We start from the raw sequence: 19,782 nt of genomic DNA on the forward strand, positions 1-19,782 counted from the left end.
AGTAAAGAGGTTGTGCATGGCTCTATACTTCATGACATGCAAGTTAAGGCATTACATGTTACCTTGACATATCCACATTATTGCCAAGACTGAAGTAATCAAATATATGTTGTCAAAACCAATGCTAGCTGGGAGGATTGGAAAATGGATTTTAGTGCTTTCAGAGTTTAGCTTTCAGTATGTGCCTCAAAGAGCGATCAAGGGGCAAGCAATTGCAGACTTTTTAGCTGAGCACCAAGAATCACAAAATGAGATTATCAATGTTTCGGGGACTCTAGAGGTAGCTGGTATGTGGATCCCATCGAGCAAAGCCTCGGGCAAAGAAGAATGGATCCAGTAAGAGATAAAAAGAATAGCTAGTCTCTGGATCACTCATTGGAAACTGTATTTTGATGGTTAATGGCTGCGGAAGCCGATATTGTTATCATTGATCCCAATGGTGCTCACCATTATTATTCATTCATCATAGACTATCAAGAGACTACCAACAATCGGGCAGAGTACGAGGCATTGATAATTTGCCTAGAGATCTTGATAAAGTTGGGGGCAACTGAAGTTGAAGTATTTGGTGATTCAGAGTTGGTGATCAATCAACTAAATGGAGAGTACAAGTGCAGATACATCACCGCGGCAGGTTACTATTTGGCATCTACACAACTATGAAGCTATTGGGGCACTAAGATATCAGTCAACCATATCCCCAGAGGATTGAATGCAATCGCCAATGAGATGGCATAATTAGCTTCTGGAATGTAGATCCAAGAAATAAGGTATGAAGGAGATATAGAGGTCCAAAACAGAAATCTCCCTTCTATCTTTGAAAGATGATTCAGCCTAGATGTGATGTCTAAAGAAATGAAGGTTGAAGATTGGAGGGCACCTATTCTTCAGTATTAAAAGATCATTATTTCCCCACAAGTAAGAAGAATAGACAACAAGCAACTAAGTACGTTTTGTGGGAGGAAAATCTACTAAGAAAGACTCCAGATGGACTAATGTTGAAGTGCTTAGGCCAAGAGGAATCAATGAGGGTAATGGCCAAAGTACAAGAAGGGATCTGTGAAGCACATCAAGCGAGAACCAAGATGAGGTGGCTGCTTAGCAGGTATGGTTACTTCTGGCCCGAGATGGAGAAAGGTTGCAAAGTTTATGCCCAAGGGTGTGAAGAATGCCAAAGACATGGACCTCTCCAACACATACCCTCAGCAGCCTTAAACCCTGTGGTCAAACCTTGGCCCTTTAGAGGATAGGCGATAGACTTCATCGAGCAAATTCATCTAGCTTCTAGCAAAAAACACACGTTCATAATTGTGGCGACGGACTACTTCACCAAATAGGTAAAAGCTTCAGCAGTGAAGACCATAACCTCAACTTCGGTCAAGAAATTCATTGAAACCAAGATCTTAAACAGATATGGGGTGCCCGAGACAATTGTTACAGACCGCGGGCCGTCTTTTATTTCAAAAGAGGTAGAAGAATTTGCAAGTAAGTTCAAGATTAAGATGATCCAATCTAAACCTTACTATCCACAGTCAAATGGTCAAGCAAAAGCTAGCAACAAGATCTTGGTGAACATTATTAAAAAGATGATGGCAGATAGTCCAGAAAAGTGGCATAAGAAGTTAGAACACACTTTATGGACTTATAGAACTTCTAAGAGGGCAGCAACTCGAACTACTCTATATGCCCTAACCTTTGGGCAAGATGCTGTCATCCCCATGGAAATTAATGTAAGTTCTATCAGGATTCAGAATCAATTCGGGCTACATAGTGAAGAGTACATTTAGGCTATGTGTCAAGGAGTTGAAGATCTTGATATAGCCCGAATTGAAGCTCTAGATAAAATTCAAGAGAGGAAGAAAGTTGTTGCCCGAGCATACAATAAAAATGTGAAGTTGAAGAACTTTGGAAAAGAAGAATTAGTATGGAAGGCCATTCTACCCTTGGAGCTTAAGTTAAAGGCTTTGGGAAGTGGAGTCCAACTTGGGAGGGTCCTTTCATTATCAACCAAGTACTTGACAAAGGGGGATCTTATTTGGCGGATCTGGAAGGAAGTTTACAAAGGCATCAATTAATGCTAAGTTTTTAAAGAAATATCACCCAACCTTGTGGGATGTTAGAGACAGACTGTTACATTGAAGAAGTATAGACATTACATGAAATTTAAAGGCAGTGTTTGGGCTCATCAAATTCACATCTCAAGAAAAGAAAGCAAGCCAAAGTAAATTGAAGAAGTCATTTTTCATTTCAGTAAACGTTGAGAATTACATCAGATTTGGCTCAATGAGTTTTACATCCTTGACTAAGGCAGCTATCTTAGAATGGTGGGTCTACATTTCTCCCGAATTTTCCTAAACACTGCTAATATTTCCTAAAACTGTTCTAGTACATCCAACTTCCGTTTGTTGTCTTAAATTCTTCCAATCTTCTGAACCTTCAAGCCCGACCAAGTTGTTTTGGCTGGCAGATTCATGATAATTGATCCTGAAGCATACATCTATGATGATGAAGTGATTAAGAAAGCAAAAGCTATGGGAAAGTTTAGGCTTATGGATAGCAACACGAGTAAGATCTACCGGTGCGATTAAGGCTGCTCGGTTACTTTTCAAAGCCATAGAAGTCTTGAAACGGAAACTGGAAGCAGTGCACATTTCTGAAGATATTATAAAAAAATGATTTCTCCATAGGAATGTTGTTTCTAACAGAAATTGAGACCTGAAATGTCCATCCAGGTCCCGAGGAATGCACTTCTCCCTCTTTGAAGAAGAATTCAGTGTGGAGGCCTACTAGATGACGATGAAGGTTGTTAAGAGGACGGTTCATGGTAGAAATCCCCTCACCAATCTCAAATGGAGATTAAACCCAAGCCAATATGGGTACCATTAGGAATTTTGAAGCCAAAGGTGGGAATAAATAATTTTGGAGCCAAGGTAGAAGAGTTAAAGAACAAGAGGAATTCGAATTCCTGAAGAAATTTGAACTATAGGAGTCCTAAAGAGTTGTGAAAATTCAGAGGCTCAAAATAGCTGGGATATTTTGCCAAAGAGATCAAGTAAGGATTATATAAAGGAATGGTTGAGTAACGGTAGTGTTCATGGGGAAGTACAAAGAGCTCCCGTTCATAAACAGTTGCATTAAAAATGGTACAAGTTCCAAGTAGGGGCGTGCGACGATGGCGACTGTTCAATCATTATTTACGCCTTGGGTAGGCTCATCAAAGATTAAAAGGGGCACTGTTTGGGTTAATATTTAGACTGTGGACTTAGAGGAAAGAAAGCCCAAACGAACTAAAGAAATAAAACTTGCACGAAGCCTAGCACCAAGCCCATCCATCTATCTCAAAAACAATATGACGACCCCTCATTAATGAAAAGGTTATGTGCTTACAAGAGAAGTCACAACCGATGGAAATCAACCTATTGTCAGCCCAAAAGCACTTTGTAAATGGCAGAACGTGTAAAAAATGTGATGTCTCACTGAAGTGCTTTCGAGCAAAGCTTACAACAACCAAGGTCATTGCCTATAAAAGGGAAAACAGGGCCCAGAGACAAAGACACTCAACCAATGACACAAACAAACATACAAACTCTACTCTCAAGCCAGATTTGCATCTAAAAGCTGTAATCAGCCAAAATCTCAATCCTTTTCAGGATCACTCCCCACAAAAGCCATTTTTTGTCTAGTTGCTATCACCCCTAGTGGCATAGTATCAATTCTCTCGCATAAACTTGTTTACCATCCATCCATTCCAAACACACAACCCTTTACAATCACAAAGAGAAGAGACTGCAAGACGTTTAACCTTGCCCGACAAGGTGAAATCTTGTCCGACTTTCTTTGTTTCATCTTTTTATTAGTAGATCTGGTATTATGATGTATTCTCCAGTATATATTCAAGTTATTTCCAATCTTTTGGTGATCAGAAGCTCCATTGGTCCTTAGATCTAGTTCACTTAGTGGTTTTACTATCATAAAAGATGAATGGGAATTAAACCGATGGCTTAAGCCAAATTTGGACTTTCATCCTTTAAAGCATGCAAGATAATGCATTAAAAGTCTTTGGTGTCAAGGCACAAAAAAAAATTTAATGTAGATTTAACCCATCTACGACAATCCCTTGATAATAAGAAGTTAGAATAACTTGGGGCGAAAGTAATCGACTTAAACACTTGTACTACATTTACCATATAGAGATGGCAGTGGCACTCCTAAGCACTTAGTTAGTTTTGATTGTGAGCCTCAAGGCCTACACCTAAGGCCCCGCAAAGGCACCTTTAAGAACTAACTTTGTTCTCGTCTTGTAGCCTTTCAACATGCAGGAGCCCGACAAACAACCAAAGTGCCAACTCCTTGGGGAGCTGTGTGCTGAAGCCAAAGACCTTTCCCATTGAAATTTCTGCCCGAACAACTGCTCTTTTCTTTTTTTCCTCCTTCGTACTAGCATACACCGCCATCATTCTCCAAGGTTGTTTCTGTCCATTCGTGACACAAACCTCACTGTAGAAGTTCGAATATTTGATCAAAGAGACCTGGCTAATATCCTTCCAGAATATACATAATCACCTCTTTTTAAAAGATGTCAAAGTGTCACATAAGCTTTCAAATTTAAATTTTATGTTTAAAATTTGACATCTCCTTTGAAGATGGTCAAATATTGCTTTTCTATGGCTCTGTTTCCACTTTCCATGTTGTTAATCATTTCATTGGGTGGACCCACGGAGGGGAGTAAAATGAAAATGATTATCCAAAAAAAATTTGAGTGAGTGAGAGCTGCATATTAATATTGCATATTTTTCACATGTACGTGAGAAGTTTCAAGTTCGATCCACATGGATAGCGAGAACGTATTATATTTCTATTGAGTTCAATACCTAGTAAGTGAACTCATTATATGGTCTAACTCATTCCTCCCACCATTTCGAGTAATCATCTTTCTTCCTTAAAACTAGAATAGCGTTGTAAAAAGGAAAAATAAAATAAAAACAACCGTTTTCTCCTTAAATCCTTTTTGAGGGTATTTTCTCGTTAATCCTCAAATAAAGTTTTGAAATTACTTCTTTTGTAAGCCAAAAGACTTACAAATGTTGACTGTAGTACAAATTACTGAATGGATTGGTAATTGGTGTCCGCACGCAACCTTCTTCTTCTAAAATTAAAAGTGTTTAAAGTGTTTGGTATCTTAATGTGAACTCAAAGAAAATTTGAACTGAGGAAAAAATGTGGAAATTAACTTGCTTTCTTTGTCTTCGGAGTCTTCCTCTTGTAAACTTGGAAAAGGAGACTTGAATCATTGAATTCTTTACTGTTGAAGCACGGGATGGAAGATGACTTGCTTTTACTATTGATGAATCGTGAACTTATCAGAATAATTGTCGCTTTTACTGTAGAACGTGCTAAGTGATTCCTGCTGACTGATGGATTCCATGCTTTTATTATGCAAATAATGTCTGAATACTTCACATGATGTCTTGATTGGTGTGAAATGATGACTAAACTCTTCACATGGTTACTGACTGTGTTCACATAGCTTGACTTATTATTTCACATGGCTTTATGCAAATAGGTCTTGTGCATCTTGGTAATCAGCCTACCTGGTGCTTTAACTGTTTGGCTTTACTGGTTGCTATAATGATGCATCTGATGATTCTAATCATCCACGTATTTAGAACCACTTCAAAATCCTAATATTTGACATGATAGGAATTGAAGGTTCAACAATTTAATCGCCTGACCTTTTAAATTTAGATTGAACCAATGATATAAAATCACTATTCTAAAAATACTAGTCTAACTTCGCCTAAGCGGTTGGTAACCATCCCGGTTAATCTCTAAGCATTTGAAAATTAAAAAAATGTTCCTTGACCTGCCTAGGCGTACGCCTAATCTGCCTAGACTCCAAGGTCGCGACTCTTACTTAGACAAATATTTAATAACTTTTATTTTACTTTTATTTTTCAATAAATTGTAATATACTTGTTAAATACTTTGATGAAGACTCATTATATGTTTGTTCCTCATCTTTTTAATATGTTCTAATATTTTAGAATCTATATGACATTCTATTTTGCAATTTATGTATTCTAATACAATTATGTATCACAATCTGCCGCTCGATTAACGTCTTGCGTCTTTTAAAACTTTGCAAAAGATGCGAAAAAAACCGCTCACAAGGGTGAGTGGGCTTGAAAATAAAATTTTGTTAAACCTTTTTGAAAAGTGTAACCCCACGCTATAAAACAAGTATATAGTTTCTCGAAAGTATTATAATACTAGTATGTAATAAGGTACCCTACAACACAAGTGAGTTAGAGGATGTAGGGTACTACAACAAGGTATCTTAACATCAAATCTCAAATTGTTATCACAACAAGAGATCAATGCTCATTAACTTATGTAGGCACACAAGTTCATTGCAGAGCTATTCGGACAATGGAACAAGCTGGGTGTAAGTTTTACATTCTGGTACTACATCGCGTGAATTGTGCTAGTAGCATCACTTACAAGTCCTAAACATCACACACAAGGACAAGCTAGCACCTAACTTTGGATCTAAAGAGAATGTAAACGATGCATGTGAACTACACGTGAAGATGGTCCTTGGCCCAGGACAATACAAATAACTAAGAGATACCATGCAAACATGTAATTATAAGCAGATAAGATGCAAGGTTGTCATGCCATAGGTTTATGCTCACAAATAATATTACAAATATAAAATGTACGAAAAGTATATTTATAAGGCTAAACATGGCATGTCACGTCAACTATGCGTAAACACACACACACACACACGCACACATATATATATATATATATATATATATATATATAATACTCATCAAAACCAAAAGGCCCACTCTCAAGTACATGCATAACATAACTGCTTAACTATTCTGTTCGCAGTACTCCTTTGGGTGGTCCTCTTTCAAAAACTAAGAAATGAGGAGTTGGTTGGGTCGTAGACCATTTTGCGGGCATCTTGCACTTCTCAGGTTGCACTGGAGGCCTGTTTTCCCCTTTTATAGTGGCAGGGGAGGCTGCTGTGGTGAGAGCAGCTTTATATACCTGTTTGAAGGAAGGGATCACATGAACTATTGTGGAATCTGATGCCAAAATTTTCATAAGCATGATCACAAGGGAATTACTATTGAAGGTTGCGGATGTTTGCGTCATGGACTTTGCATACTCCCCTCGTCGCGCCAACAACTCTACGCAAGTAGTTGCAGCACACGTCTTAAAGACAGGAGAAAATGTAGTGTGGGATTGTATCGGTCCTGATTTCTTTTCAATATTATGGCAGAGGATGTAAACATCTCTATTTGAATTTAATTAATTCCATCTTTCAGTTCAAAAAAAAAAATAAAAAATTTAATCAAAAGCAAATCAGTCAAATGCAATTTGCTTAAATTATACATTCTCAAGCTCGCATAGCACGTCTCTCAGCCCCACATCACTATTTCGTTCTTCTCTTCATTTTCACAAACCGTCAATGAGATTAAATTGAAAGCAACTTCCTCTTCCATTATCGAAAGACATGGAGTTAATTTGGATTTTGGTTTCTAGATTGAATGGCATACACAGGGTCACTACGTCTTTACTGTTGTGTGAAATTGAGGTCAAGCTTCACACCTTAGACCCACATTAGGTAGTTTCTTCCAGGGATTTCCAGAGCGGTAAAGTTCTGTTTGTTTAAATTCGACATATCGTTATAACGAAGGGGACAAGATTGTGGTTAGCTCTATAGAGAAAAATCGTCCATGCACAAGTAGTAAAATATTCAGCTTCTATTATATATGTTTTGGTTTAAATTTACATTAAAACTTTGGGAAACTATTGGTGTCGTGTAACGTGTTTTAAGAAAACTTTAGATTTCTATGGCACTTATTCAAAACTTCGGGTTAGATTTTATGAACCTCAAGTTCACAGGTACTTGCAAGAAAAACACAAATGTATGACAAAATCCAAAATAAATTGGCTTTTGAATGCTGTTGGGCTGGAGGCCAGCAGGATAAGCCTAGGGTAGAAAGCCTAACCACAAAAACTAGGCTGTTTTGGTTTGGGAGTAAGGCAGGCCCACTGTGGAGGGCCTAAAGAAGAAGAAGCTGGTGGCTAGGCCCAAAGACGTGGGCTAGGTTTATGCAGGGACTTCTAGGCCACATCTAGCTGGGTTGCAGACGGGCCGAGCGCAAGGAAAACAAGTAGGTATCCTAGGCCCAAAACTGGGCTGAACTGCCGCATGCAAGCCAGGACAAGCCCGCCAGGGCTTTGGCAGGCCGAGCGCGAGAAAATTTCAATGGAACTTTTGTTTTGGGTGCATGCCGAGTGTAGACGAAGCTCAAAAAACTTGTTTGTGCTGGGTTTAGCCCAGCGGCTCAGTTAAGAGCGTCTTTGCTCCAACGGTTCATATGACTTCAGGCCGTGGCTTGTTGGCTCGCGCGGGTTAAAGCAAAAAAAACCCTAATTTTTGCCTTTTTGCTTCTTTTGTTTAGTTTCTCAAATAGTCATCAAATTCACAATATAATATAATAAAATAATATGAACACAATTTAAGCACAATCTATAATTCAAAACGCGTAAAAGTTGGGATTTATGTATCATGATGAATGTTTCATGCAATCATAGCTAAAGAAATATCAACGATTTAGAACTTGTTTTAAAAGAATCTAGATTGCTCAATGAAGATTATGAATTGGTTTATAGCAAAAAATATCCTTCAGATTCCTTAACGCAGCATCATGAGCATGCTTGATAACGTGTAATCGCCAATTTACTAAAGGGAGGGAGAGAGGGAGGTGCGGCATCAAAGAGAAAAGGGAGAGAATAGGGCTTAGGGAAATTATAAATGATATTTTCCCTATAACAGTGTCATTATTTATAGTAAACCGTGAGGAGAGAGAAACTTACTCTCTAAATAATACAAAACTTAATAGGAAAAATCACTAGCTTACATATGAATCCTAAAAATATTTACAAAAGATTTACACAATCACACAATATATATTTTTTTAACAAACGATATTATTTACATTAAGGGGTGAGGAAGTGGTTAAGCCTCAAATGGACTAGCAATAGTGTGGTTCAAATTCGCATTTGGCGAGAATCAAACATAAGACCTCTCACTTACAAGTGAAGAGAACTACTACTAGATCGTAATACTAAGTGATCACAATCACACAATATTAAATATTGTTAGAAATGCTAAGAAGACTTTCTCAGAAGTGGTACATGGACTCTCTGTCATCTCATGTTTTTAGCACAATGTTTTTTAATGTTGGCACATTAACGTAAAACTATGAGATAGCAGAGAATCCATAAAAAATTTCACTTTGAGATAATCTCCTTAGCATTTCTCTAAATATTAATTGTTTCCTCTCCCAGACAGAACAATGTGTTGTCATAAAGCAGGAGCTCCAGCGGAGAATTCTTTCAACATCCTTGAATAAAGTGGTTGTTCAATTCAGACGGCAATTTACTCTTACGCCTATATAAATAGTTAGCATTTAATAAAATTTAGCAAGTAGTTGGTTTGAAGTTATATTGAATAAAAATAATTAATCTTGGTGTACGATTCCCACCGATTACTTTTTATTCTAATATAATTAATAATTTAACACACTAACATGATTTTTTTGCTTAAAATTTAAAACGTTTCTTGGCTATTTGTATTTTACGTACACAATAAAAAAACAAAAAGGGTTCTTGGATCTGTAATAAGATTAGAAACTTTTTTTTTAAATGGAAAAACAGAGGGTCGAAACTTATTACCAAGTATTAGATGTGGTTTTTTTGTTTAAACCTAAAAGGGTTCTTGGCTAATTAGATTTTACATGATAGCAAAATAAAAGAATGTTGATTGATTGCAAGAATGTTGATTGATTGCACACACCATATAATAATAACAAAATGTGGCTAGTATATATGTTGTGACATCTCACATCGTCCAGGGGAGTGATCCTTAAATGTATATTCCCATCCTTACCTAGCACGAGGCCTTTTGGGAGCTCACTGGCTTCGGGTTCCTACGGAACCTCCGAAGTTAAGCGAGAAGGGGGCTAGAGCAATCCCATGATGGGTGACCCACTAGGAAGTTACTCGTGAGTTCCCAAAAAACAAAACCGTGAGGGAATGGTAAGCCCAAAGCGAACAATATCGTGCTACGGTGGTGGAGTGAGCCCGAGAAGTGATCCGTCCCGGGCCGGGATGTGACATATGTAATATCACATGAAAAATAATTTACATACAGAATAAATAAATGTTTCTAGCCACTTGATTCAAAAATTAATTAGTTACCTATATTTTACATAAAAATATAGGTAAATTATTTGCACGCGCGCGCGCTCACACACACACACACACATATATATATATATATATATATACATATATAATTATAACAAAATATGCCTAATACATACACACAAAATAACTTGCCGACACTGATTGTCAAACAAATAAAAGAAATGAAACATATGATGGTAAGACAAGTATAAACGAGTGTGTGAATAGCACCACCTTTTTTTTTTTTTTGAACGAGAGAATAGCACCACCTTATTAAGTTACGAGTAATGTTAGGGAGACTAAATTTATAGACAAAGTTTTGAAAACTAAATGATGGAAGCTAATGATTGGTTTATGACTTACACGTTGATAAACTTGCTTATTCTTATTGGTGACACATCATTTAATTTGCAAATTTAGTCTCCTAATTTAGTATCTCTAGCATTTCCCTTAAATTGCTTCTCTATATATCTAATGGTTCGCCAACCAACATTTTCCAAACTCAAAAGCATTTTCATACAACGTTCTTTAGATCGAGTAGTAGCTCAGCTTCTTGCTACACGAGTTAAAGAAACAGAGTAGGAGAAGTGAGAGTGCTCTGCTACCATATATTATGGGGCGTTGGGTGAACATTGTGATGATGCCCTGTGGAGAATTCTTGGGGAGAAAATGGAATTTGCAGGACCTAGTCATAGCGACTATCCTTTCGTCTATGCACTTACTTTCTTCATTTGCACCCTTTTATTTCACTTGGGGTGCATTTTGGGTGGCCCTTGTACTCCATCAGTTAAACATTTTAGGAATCACTGTGTCTTTCCATAGAAATCTTTCACACAGGAGTTTCAGGCTTCCGAGATGGCTCGAATACTTATTTGCCTACATGGCAGTTCTATCACTTCAGGTATATTATATAAATGTGCGCGTCCTGAGCAACCGTTTGTTCCATTTTTTTAGCATCGTTCCGTGTTTAAATAATTGTTTTTTTCTTGCAAAATTATAAGAGAAAATGTTTTTTCTTTTGCTCAATAATATTAGAGAAAATGTTTGAGTTTGGTGTGTTGCACGTATATACAGGGTAGTCCAATAGAATGGGTGAGCTCACACCGTTACCACCACCAGCATACAGATACCCAGAAAGATGTTCATAGCCCCATTCAAGGTTTCTGGTTTAGTCACATTGGATGGATCATCGATAGCGGTTCTCGGTTTGGAAAGGTAATAGCATACACAACTATTTCCCTCTCTCTCTCTCCCTCTCTCTCTCCACCCCCACTCCCCACACCCCACCCCCACCCCCCCCCCCCCCCCCCCCCCCCCCCCGCCCCCCCCCCCCCCAAACCCCCACCTTCACGCATACGTTGGAATACCATCATACATATATATGTTGTTGAACTCTTTAATTAACAATGGAAAATTTGCAGTATGGAGGACTAAAGAACGTTCAAGATTTGAAAAGCCAGGCCTTCTATAGGTTTCTTCACCATACTTATCTTATACATGCAGTTGTTATACCTGGAAGTTTACTATACTCCTTTGGCGGCCTTCCCTTCTTGGTTTGGGGACTGGTGAGATTAATTACTTCCTCCTAACTAAGTTTAGCTTTTCTTCCCCAAAACAAATTTGTTTACATTATTCTCACGTGACCTTATAATACCAATTTGAATAAAGGAAAAAATTGCACAGATCATCCATGTGGCTTGATAATATTCGACCTCGTATTAGTGTCATATTTTTCGTGTTCGTGTTATTTTGATGTTGTACTTGATATATTAACGGGTTGTATCATGTAACACCCGTTAAAATGAAAGGGCTGTATGACTCAACCCGAACTCGACCCGTTAATATTAACAGGTAATATGATCCAGCCCATTATCTATTAAAGAAAATATATTTTAAATGAATAAATAATCAAATGAAAAACATAATACTAAATGTGACATCCCACATCGCCCAGGGGAGTGATCCTTATATGTATATTCCCATCCCTACTTAGCACGAGGACTTTTGGGAGCTCACTGGCTTCGGGTTCCGTAGGAACTCCGAAGTTAAGCGAGAAGGAGGCTAGAGCAATCCCATGATGGGTGACCCACTGGGAAGTTGCTCGTGAGTTCCCAAAAACAAAACCGTGAGGGAATGGTAAGCCCAAAGTGGACAATATCGTGCTACGGTGGTGGAGCGGGCCCGGGAAGTGGTCCGCCCCGGGCCGGGATGTGACAATTTGGTATCAGAGCCTTACCCTAGTCGCGAGTGTGCCGACGAGGACGTCGGGCCCCTAAGGGGGGTGGATTGTGACATCCCACATGGGAGTGATCCTTAAATGTATATTCTCATCTCTACCTAGCACAAGGCTTTTTGGGAGCTCACTGGCTTCAGGTTCCGTAGGAACTCCGAAGTTAAGCGAGAAAGGGGCTAGAGCAATCCCATGATGGGTGACCCACTGGGAAGTTGCTCGTGAGCTCCCAAAAACAAAACCGTAAGGGAATGGTAAGCCCAAAGCGGACAATATCGTGCTACGGTGGTGGAGCGGGCCCGGGAAGTGATTCGCCCGGGCCGGGATGTGACAATTTGGTATCAGAGCCAATCCCTGGCCGGAAATGTGCCGACGAGGACGTCGGGCCCCTAAGGGGGGTGGATTGTGACATCCCACATCGCCCAGGGGAGTGATCCTTATATGTATATTCCCATCCCTACCTATCACGAGGCTTTTTGGGAGCTCACTGGCTTCGGGTTCCGTAGGAACTCCGAAGTTAAGCGAGAAAGAGGCTAGAGCAATCCCATGATGGGTGACCCAGTGGGAAGTTGCTCGTGAGTTCCCAAAAACAAAACCGTGAGGGAATGGTAAGCCCAAAGCGGACAATATCGTGCTACGGTGGTGGAGCGGGCCCGGGAAGTGGTCCGCCCCGGGCCGGGATGTGACACTAAATTAATATATACATACCACATTGTCGCATAAATATTACTTCAAAACATAAAAATACATTTGTCTTTCAAGTATTACATATTGCAAAATAAAAGCCTATGAAAAAACATAAGTATTCACACTTGTAAATTAATTATTATAATCTTTTTAATGGGTTTGGTATTTTTAAATTACTTTGATAATTTAATTTTTTTAATGTTTTTATAATGTTATAATCTCACTTGTAAGAGGATAAAACATTTATGAGTATAACCATATAAAAGAGAGTAAAAAACTTTGTTAGGTAGTTAACTCTAAAATTGAAAGTCTTTCTTTTTGCATGTACTAATAATTCTAGTTGATTTGAATTTTAGGCAACAAGTCAAGTAAAATTTATCCTAGTAAAGCTTTTATAATAAAAATAAATAAATAAAACTTAATTTTTTAAAACTTATATATATATATATATGGTATAATATTACAATAATACATATTTAATATGCACATGACTATTGTACTTTATAGTAAACTGTCAGATCTGGTTGATATGCATTCTTAAAAATTTTGTTTCTTGGTCAAAAAGTTCATTTAATAGGCATTTTTCACCTAAGCCTCACTTGCAACTTTTGGATGAAGTTTTGTTGGGAGTATTAATTTTCTATCGGAGAAATAAGGAATTTTCATGTGTTTATATGTAATTAGCTACTTTGTCATTTAATTTTATGGTGGAATCTTAACTTTTTTTATGATTTAAGAGTAAATTGCCTGATGTGTTAAGTTCAACAGCTACACGTACTTCACGTCATTTGTTTGTGTTATCCACACATTAGGCTTAAAATTTCGGCGCATGAAAAAAAGCTTGTTGAGCTTATTAATCCCACATCATGAAAGTAATAGACCTTGCATGCACTAATAAAAAATTGAACTACTTTTCATATTGTAAATTAATTTTATAGTAAAATACCAACTTTCTGCAGATTTAACCAAATCGATCTAAAATAGTACCGGATCTTGAAAATTTCCAGCCTGGAGACATCCCTGCAATATGGAACACGTTAATAAAGTTGTCTATTATTTTTTTTGAATAATAAAGTTACCTTTGCTGGTGTTTTTATTTTTCCTGCAAATCACAAAGATCTCTAGTACTGTTGGTAATATCCAAGTATTTATTATATGCTTCTTAATTTTCTGTGGTTTGAAAACCATATCTAACAAGGATAAACGGAGAGATCAATGTATTATGAACCTTAAACTCCTTTTGTGATTGCAGGGAGTAAGAATAGTAACTGTTTTGCACGTAACTTTGCTAGTAAATTCGGCTGGCCACATGTGGGGGAAACAAGTATACAACACCGGTGATTTGTCCAGGAACAATTGGTATATATTACCTAACTTCCTTCTCTTGCTTCTATATATGTAGTCTTTGATAAATATGGAAATTTATTACATGTTTATATGTAATTTTAACTGTTTTAGGTGGTTGGCAATGGTTACATTTGGAGAAGGGTGGCACAACAATCACCATGCATTTGACTACTCAGCTCGACAAGGTTTGGAAGGGTGGCAAATTGACTTAACTTGGTACGTAATTAAAATTTTCAAAGCAATCGGATGGGCAACAGATGTGAAAACCCCAACTGAGTCTCAGAAACAAAGAAAGATGTTCAATAGTGAAATGGTGGCAGAAGATATGAAAACTCAAGCTCCAACTAAGTCCCAGAAGTTTGTGATGTAGCTCAATCGGCCTACTGGCTGCCTGCGTCCCTCGCACCACCGGTCGAATGGCCATGCTGACTTTCTCATTTCAGACTTCTGCAAGGTTTTTTCCCGTCCAAGTGGTCTTTCCAATTGCAATAATAGTACAATATATATTTATGTCTGTTCGTAATTGTAATCGTTTTTAAGAACTGATGGTTGATTAAGGAAATAAATATATTTAAGAGTTTTCTCAAAATAAAACTACATGTCTCTATGTTATGTACCATTAGATGCGACAAAAGTGAAATTAGCGAAAAGATGATCCGAAGTTTCAATTTCGTTTCCACAAAAGGCACAGTCCCAAACAATGTTACTATTAGATGGATAAAATCCATCTTTCGTTTTCTAATCATCCACGTATTTAGAACCACTTCAAAATCCTAATATTTGACATGGTAGGAATTGAAGGTTCAACAATTTAATTACCTGACCTTTGAATTTAGATTCAGCCAATGATATAAAATCACTTTTCTACAAATTCCCTTCAAGCGTTGCCTAAGCCCCGCCTAGGTGCTAGGTGGTTGGTCACCGTCCCGATTAATATCTAGACGTTTAAAAATTAAGAAAAAGCGCCTAGACCTACCTAGGCGTGCACCTAACCCGCCTAGACTCCTAGGTCGCGACTCTCATTTAGACAAAAACTTGATAACTTTCATTTTACATTTTATTTTTTCAATAAATTGTAATAGACTAGTTAAATACTTTGATGAAGACTCATTATGTGCTTGTTTCTCATGTTTACGATATGTTCCAATACTTTATAATCTATATGTCATTCTATTTTGCAATTTATGTATCCTAATACAATTATGTATCACAGTCTGCTGCTCGACTAGTACCTAGCATCTTTTAAAGCCTTGTATTGTGGAAAAAAAAGCGCACAAGTGAAAGGCCCCCAACTATTTCATCATTTTTGAGATCTTACCTCTCTTATATATCTTACCTCAAAGATTATATCTACCAAAAATCGTCTAAATCCAAAACAATATGACCATTGGATTAAATTTAGTGTTTCTTTGTAGAACTACAATCGTCTATTTTTTTCACTACAAATGAATGTATTAATGGTTTTGTTTTTGAATGTGATAGTGGTTTCAGATCATTAAAATGCATTACGAAGTGGGCCCTAAAAAGTAGGTGTCAAAATGTAGATCAAAAGTGTATGTCCCCGAAAACTCTATATAGATATATATGGTTTAGGGCTTAGGAGCCATGTGTTACAAAGTGACTTTTCTTAAATTCCCAGTCAATAGTTGCTTCTTGTTCTTCGTCAAGTAAATGTGTCACGCTCCAAAACTAGGTTCGCAACATGCTCCACGTATATATGCATGAGGGTGAAATGGATACTTCATTTAGAAATGAAAAGGAAGAAAAACCTAAATCGTACTCAACAAAAACGCCAAATAGATTTATATATATGGGTTAGGATTCGAGAACACACACTTTTAATAATTAGTTTATACGGCCCACTTCACAATGTAATTCTACGAATCAGACCATTTATATTTTAGTACATCATTCATAGTTCATCTTTGCAACAAAAAAAAAAAAAATTGGACAAATTCAAAACCGTTAAAACATTCATTTGAAGTGAAGAAAATGAATGAGTACGGTTTTACAAAGAAATATTAAATGTAATCCAGCAATCAAATGTTTTTGGATTTGGATAATTTTTGGGAGACGAGATATTTGAGGTAAGATATAAAAGATAAGATAGCTAGATCATTAAAATACATTATGGAGTGAGCTCCACAAAAACGTGTGTCAAAAACGTATATCCCTAGATCCTAACCCGATATATAGAAAACAGTTTTTGCCCTTGATGCAAGTGCAGATTTTCAGCTATTTTCTCAACATCAAATAGTCAGGCTACGTAAAAGGGTCACAATTATTTGCATATTGGTCTGATTCAAGTGGCGGTGAAACCCGTTAGCAAGAACAGGATTAGATACTTCTATCCTATTCTATTTGAGAGACGAAGACACAAAAACGTTGTAAATTCTATGCTTGGTCTAGTGGAGTCATCTCATAGCGAAGGACAAATTTATTTCAATTGTTTTCCAAATTTTTTTGTGGCGTTATTCGATCCGGAAATCTAATGTTGACACAAAGTAATGATATGGAGCCAGAATCACAAAATTTGATCTATAGGATTTCTTATAAGGTAATAAATACCATTGTACCTAAGGCTAAGGTTATGGGTGTAAGGGATAAACTACTTTGTTCCAAGCCATATAGAAAAGGCCCATACAGTGGTACCTAAAATGATAAGATAGAATGAAGTTACTCTATTTGAAAGATGGAGATGTTGAATACAATTTTCTACTAATAGAATGGCTAGATTAAGCATTGACTCTTTAAACGCACAAAGACCTCTTTTTTTCAAATAAATTCGTTTATAAGGTCAATAACAAGGTCAAACTCTTATGAGCAAGATCATGAGAGAGTTGTTCTAGAATGTCTTAGGCAAACTCGTAAGCAAGTTCAAATTCCGTTATATGAAGTACAATCCTCAGAAACTTCTACTCCATTAAGAAACCCTCCTCAACAGAACCATCATGGTCAAATGTTGAATCTAACATCTGTGTTTGAAATTGATAAGAATGTCATCAATTAGATTAGAAGTGTGAAGAAAATACCCGAAAATGGAAATGGTTTGAGAAAACCTATAGTTTTGAGAAACAGGCATTCCTTCATAAAGCTCATTTTCAATTTATGATGCAAAAGAAGTTTAATGCAAGTTTCTTTACTTTGAATGAGTGGTGTGCTATCAAATGGAAGTTTCCTAAATATGCTAAGTGTACAAGTGTTTGTGAAAATTCCTTCAAAACTTATATCACTAAAGAGGCTTGTTTCTTAGAACCTAGTGGATGGTGGATATTTCCATATAAGTGATCAAGCAAAAGAACAAATATTTGCAACTACAAGTGTAGTAGGAGACAGTAATCGTGAACCAATATACCAAGAAGATGATGTTAACACTCTAATATATACTATCACCCTCCATTCCGTTGGAACTACTGAGTTCTAACAAGACCGATCTAGAGAACTTGTGATGAATCTAAAGTATTCACTAGACCAAATTGCTACGCTGATTTCTGGAAAGAAAAATTTTCTTTCTAGATTGCCTTCCCTTTTTGTTGAAATGGTGCGTAAGAACAAATTTGGTGAAGTCATACCTTATGATAGGTATACCTACGAAGAAATAATTCTAAAATTTGTGCTGCATGATTAGCACTTTGTAATTATATGAAGCTTAAAAAGCAGTTTGAAAAGCAAAAGACTTTAGGAAAGAAAGAAATTGGTGATTTCTGTGAATACTTCATTTTTAAACCCATAGAAAAATCATCCTCCAAAAAACCTAAAAAAAAACCCAAAAAATCAAAAAAATTCACAAAAAGGCAGTAGCAAGGGAAAAGAAAACCCCTTGTTTGCTACAAATGTGGAAACGTACGACATTATTGTAGACATCAAAATTTTGGTAAAATAAATGTTCACCGACACATTAAAAATTTGACATGCCAGAGTATACGTGGCAAGCCATGTGTCACACAAATTGTACACATGGATGCGATTCATCAAAATCGAAAAAGTCATAAAGAAGGACACGTGTCAACACTTGACGGAAAGGAATTATTTGATTTTAATTTAATTAAATCAAATATTAATTGATAGAGACAAATCATGAATTGGCCTACAAATTGAGTCCTGGTTATTTCGTTAATTAATCAAGCCCACACTCAAGGTCAAATCCATCCATAGGCAAGCCTTGGAGAGTCTACAAATAGGAGGCTCCAAGATAAAGAAAAAGGTCCAAAAATCATTCAAGCACCCAAACGCTGCCAAAGCTCAAGCACCCAAATCCCCCAAGTGCTTAGAATAATTTTGAAAGTTCTTTGTGCTTTTCACCAAACTTTCAAAGAATCATCAAGCACTACTACAGTGCTGATCCTTCAAATCGCCAAGAGCAAAAACCTCTCGACAACTGTTCATCCGAGATCAAGTCATCGCAACCCTTGGATCAACAATTTACACATCCACACATCTTTTGAAGATCAAATCAGAGGAAACTTGTAAACAGAGATTGTAACCCTACAAATTCATTAATACAAAATTCACTTTGTACATGTGTTTTCTTGTTATTTGCTACATGATTTTCATGTTTATAACTATAAAACTGAGTGTATGACGAAAGATAAGATTAATAACCTTAATCTTGATGAATGCTTGAAATTGATAAAAATGTCATGAATTAGATTATAACTGTGAAGAAAATACCTTAAAATGAGAACGGTTTGAGAAAACCTATAGTTCTGAGAAACGGGCATTCCTTCATAAAGCTCATTTTCAATTTATGAAGCAAAAGAAGTTTATTGCAAGGTTCTTACTTGGTATGAGTTGTGTGCTAAGCGATCAAGCAAAAGAACAAATATTTAAAACTACGTGTGTAGAAGGAGACAGTAATCGTGAACCAATATACCAAGAAGATGCGGTTAACACTCTAATATAGACTGTTACCCTCCATTTTGTTGGAACTATTGAGCTCCAACAAGACCGATCTAGAGAACTCATGATGAATCTAAAGTGTCCAACTTTGTCTCATTTTATATGGGTACAATGATGTGTTTTATGCTATGGTATTTACTAGACTAGATTGCTACGCTAATTTCTGGAAAGAGATTTTTTTTTCTAGATTGCCTTCTCTTTTTGCTGAAAAGGTGCCCAATAGAATTAGGAACAAATTTGGTGAAGTTGTAACACCCCGTCCCTAATTTTACGATTTTATTAATTTTAAAAGAGTGACTTGACGAAAATGTCCCTAGAGAAGAGATTGTTGACTTTTGTTG

The sequence above is a fragment of the Pyrus communis genome, chromosome 14 (assembly GCF_963583255.1).
Source record: "Pyrus communis chromosome 14, drPyrComm1.1, whole genome shotgun sequence".
Classification (NCBI taxonomy): Eukaryota; Viridiplantae; Streptophyta; class Magnoliopsida; order Rosales; family Rosaceae; genus Pyrus; species Pyrus communis.